This window comes from Dama dama, chromosome 24, assembly GCF_033118175.1.
Source record: "Dama dama isolate Ldn47 chromosome 24, ASM3311817v1, whole genome shotgun sequence".
NCBI lineage: Eukaryota > Metazoa > Chordata > Mammalia > Artiodactyla > Cervidae > Dama > Dama dama.
Window position 1 is genome coordinate 6,047,486 of NC_083704.1, and position 4,850 is coordinate 6,052,335.

The 4,850-nt window shown below is 38.2% G+C and overlaps 1 non-coding gene across 1 annotated transcript; it reads left to right on the plus strand.

Annotated features, from left to right (window-relative positions):
* The first annotated feature begins 549 nt into the window (after positions 1–549).
* LOC133046378 (U6 spliceosomal RNA) lies at positions 550–656 on the plus strand. Its single transcript, XR_009690507.1, has one exon. It is a non-coding gene; the product is annotated as a U6 spliceosomal RNA (small nuclear RNA).
* The last annotated feature ends 4,194 nt before the right edge of the window (positions 657–4,850 follow it).

Sequence of the window (4,850 nt, forward strand, 5' to 3'; positions counted from 1 at the left end):
CTGGGATGACCCGGAGGGATGGGATGGGAAGGGAGGTGGGAGGGGGGTTCAGGATGGGGACACATGTACACCCATGACTGATTCATGTCAATGTATGGCAAAAGCCACTACAATATTGTAAAGTAATTAGCCTCCAGTTAAAATAAATAAATTTAAAAAGAAATAAAAATAAAAAATAAAAGTGTCTTCATAAATCTAGGAACTTAATTTTTCTCATCCTTTGGTTAGGTATACTTGAGGAATCAGACTTTAACCCTGCATCAGTGGATGTGTCAGACTTCAGGCAGAAAAATGTTTCTTGAATCTGAATTGATTTTTTTTTAATGTGTTTTTAGTCTGACTTTTAAAATGCCTACCTCTTCTTCTCAATTCCTATTTGACATTTGCACACACAAGCATCTTCCAAACAATTACTGAGTCTACTTTTAGTAACAGAATTATTATTTAAAATGCAAGTATTTTGAAGAGGAAGAGAGATGCAACATAATCAAAGAGAAAGTAACAAGTCAATGCAATCATAATTTACTTCACATAAAAAAGAATGACTAGGTGCTCGCTTCGGCAGCACATATACTAGAATTGGAATGATACAGAGAAAATTAGCATGGCTCCTGCGCAAGAATGACATGCAAATTCGTGAAGCCTTCCATATTTTTTGTTTTCACTTTGCTCATGGGTGTATATGTGTATAAGCATATACCATTATTTTAATTATTATTTGCCTGATTTTGTAACTGTCATTGGTCTGGGGTTCACCTTTGGTTTTTCATTTTTGGATATTTGTTTTACTCTCCCTTAATGCCATAACAAACCATTTGTGGAATATTTATTCCTGACCAGAGATCAAACCCTGAGCCTTTGGAGTGGGAACACTGACTCCAAGACCCTAAACTACCAGAGAACTAACCCTAGGGAGTATCAAATAGTGAGAACTCACACAAAGGAAACCAGTTGAACACAAGACCCAGCATCACCCAACCACCAGTGGCACCCTGTGCAGGACGTCTCGTCTACACAACAAACAAAACAAAAATACAAACCCAATCATCAGCAGACAGGATTACCACCCCACTCAGCCTTTCCCATCAGAGAAAAAGCAAATGAACATAAACTCAGCACAAATTTCACCCTATATGAAACTCACACAAACCACTGGACCAAGCTTAGGAGGGCAGAAACCAAAAGGAAGAATTCAACCTTCTTCAAGAAAAGAATTCAACTTTCCTTAAAGCCTGGGGAAAGAAGACCTCAAATACAATAACTTTAAAGAAAAAATGAAAAGGCAGAGAAATACTGCACAAATGAAGGAGCAAACTAGAAACACAGAAGTCCAAATAAATGAAGAGGAAACAGGAAAATTACCTGAAAAAGAATTCAGAATAATGACAGCAAAGATAATCAGAAACCTTGAAAACATAATGGAGAAAATGCAAGAATCAATTAACAAAGACCTAGAAGAATTAAAGAATAAACATTCAGAGACAAACAACACAATTATTGAAATTAAAAATACTCTACAAGGAATCAATAGCAAAATATCTGAAGCAGAAGAATGAATCAGTGACCTAGAAGATAAAATGGTGGAAATAACTTCTGAAGAGCACAATAAAGTAAAAAGAATGAAAAGAGCTGAGGACAGTCTCAGAGACCTCTGGGACCATATCAGATGCACCAACATTCGAGTTATAGGGGTCCCAGAAGAAGAAGAGAGAAAGAAAGGGTATGAGAAAATTTTTTAAGAGATTATACTTGAAAATTTCCCCAACATGGAAAAGAAAATAGCCAATCAAGTCCAAGAGGCACAGAGAGTCCCATACAGCATAAAAACAAGGAAAAACATGACAAGACACATACTAATCAAACTAACAAAGACTAAACACAAAGAAAGAATATTAAAAGCAGCAAGGGAGAAGCAGCACGTAACATAAAGGGAAACCACATACACTTAACAGCTGATCTTTCAGCAGAAACTCTGCAGGCCAGAAGGGAATGGCAGGATATATTTATAGTACTGAAAGAGAAAAATCTACAACCAAGATACTGTACCCAGCAAGAATCTCATTCAAAATTGAAAGAGAAATAAAAAACTTTTCAGACAAGCAACAGTTAAGAGAATTCAGTACCACCAAACCAGCTTTACAACAAATGTTAAAGGGACTTATATAGTCAAGAAATACAAGAGAAGAAAAAAGATCTCAAAATCAACCCCAAACAATTAAGAAAATGGCAATAGGAATATATATATATATATATATATATATAATCAGTGAATTTTTCAAAGTTGCAGGATACAAAATCAATACACAGAAATCACTTGCATTTCTATATACTAACAATGAAAAATCAAAAAGAGAAATTAAGGAATCAATCCCATTCACCACTGCAACAAAAATAATTAAACATCTAAGAATAAACTTACTTAAGGAGACACTCTGATAGACACTTTGATAGACAAAGTGCCTGATGAACTATGGACAGAGGTTCGTGACATTGTACAGGAGACAGAAATCAAGACCATCCCCGAGAAAAAGAAATACAAAAAAGCAAAACGGCTGTCTGAAAAGGCCTTACAAATAGCTGTGAAAAGAAGAGACATGAAAAGCAAAGTAGAAAAGAAAAGATATACCCATTTGAATGCAGATTTCCAAAGAATAGCAAGGAGAGATAAGAAAGCCTTCCTCTGCGATCAATGCAAAGAAATAGAGGAAAACAATAGAATGGGAAAGACTAGAGATCTCTTCAAGAAAATTAGAGATAGCAAGGGAACATTTCATGCAAAGATGGGCTCAATAAAGGACAGAAATGGTATGGATCTAACAGAAGCAGAAGATATTAACAAGAGGTGGCAAGAATACACAAAAGAACTATACAAGTAAGATCTTCACGACCCAGATAATCAAGATGGTGTGATTACTCACCTACAGCCAGACATCCTGGAATGTGAAGTCAAGTAGGCCTTAGGAAGCATCACTACGAACAAAGCTAGTGGAGGTGATGGAATTCCAGTTGAGCTATTTCAAATTCTGAAAGATGATGCTATGAAAGTGCTGCACTCAATATGCCAGCAAATTTGAAAACTCAGCAGTGGCCACAGGACTGGAAAAGGTCAGTTTTCATTCCAACCCCAAGGAAAGGCAATGCCAAAGAATGCTCAAACTACCACACGGTTGCACTCATCTCACATGTTAGTAAAGTAATTCTCAAAATTCTTCAAGCCAAACTTCAGCAACACATGAGCTGTGAACTTCCAGACATTCAAGCTGGTTTTAGAAAAGGCAGAGGAACCAGAGATCAAATTGCCAACATCTGCTGGATCATCAAAAAAGCAAGACAGTTCCAGAAAAACATCTATGTCTGCTTTATTGACTATGACAAAGCCTTTGACTGTGTGGATCACAATAAACTGTGGAAAATTCTGAAAGAGATTGGAATACCATACCACCTGACCTGCCTCTTGGGAAACCTGTATGCAGGTCAGGAAGCAACAGTTAGAACTGGACATGGAACAACAGACTGGTTCCAAATAGGAAAAGGAGTATGTCAAGGCTGTATATTGTCACCCTACTTGTTTAACTTATATGCAGAACACATCATGAGAAACACTGGGTTGGATGAAGCACAAGCTGGAATCAAGATTGCCAGGAGAAATATCAATAACCTCAGATATGCAGATGACACCACCCTTAGGGAGAAAGTGAAGAAGAACTAAAGAGCCTCTTGATGAAAGTGAAAGAGGAGAGTGAAAAAGTTGGCTTAAAGCTCAACCTTCAGAAAACTAAGATCATGGCATCCAGTCCCATCACTTCATGGCAAATAGATGGGGAAACAGTGGAAACAGTGGCTGACTTTATTTTTCTGGGCTCCAAGATTGCTGCAGATGGTGATTGCAGCCATGAAATTAAAAGACACTTACTCCTTGGAAGGAAAGTTATGACCAACCTAGACAGCATATTAAAAAGGAGAGACATTACTTTGCCACCAAAGGTCCACCTAGTCAAGGCTATTGTTTTTCCAGTAGTCATGTATGGATGTGAGAGTTGGACTATAAAGAAATCTGAGTGCAGATGAATTGGTGCTTTGAACTGTGGTGTTGGAGAAGACTCTTGAGAGTCCCTTGGACTGCAAGGAGATCCAACCAGTCCAACCTAAAAGAGATCAGTCCTCGGTGTTCATTGGAAGGACTGATGTTGAAGCTGAAACTCCAGTACTTTGGCCACCTGATGCAAAGTGCTGATTTATTGGAAAAGACCCTGATGCTGGGAAAGATTGAGGGCAGGAGGAGAAGGGGACGACAGAGGATGAGATAGTTGGATGGCCTCACCGACTCAATGGACATGAGTTTGGGTAAACTCCGGGAGTTGGTGACGGACAGGGAGGCCTGGCGTGCTGTGGTTAATGGGGTGGCAGGGAGTTGCACATGGTTGAGCAACTGAACTGAACTGAACTGAAGGAGACAAAAGAACTGTACACAGAGAATTATAAGACACTAAAGAAAGAAATCAAAGATGACATAAATATATGGAGGTATATTCCATGTTCCTCGGTAGGAAGAATCAGTATTGTGAAAATGACTATATTACCAAATGCAATCTACAGATACAATGTGATCCTTATCAAATTACCAAGGGCACTTTTCACAGAACTAGAACAAAAAATTTCACAATATATATGGAAACTCAAAAGACCCCAAATAGCCAAAGCAGTCTTGGGAAAGAAGAATGGAGCTGGGAGAATCAACCTTCCTGACCTCATGTTATACTACAAAGCTACAGTCATCAAGACAGTACAGTACTGGCACAAAAACAGAAGTACAGACCAATGGAATAAGATAGAAAGCCCAGAAATAAACC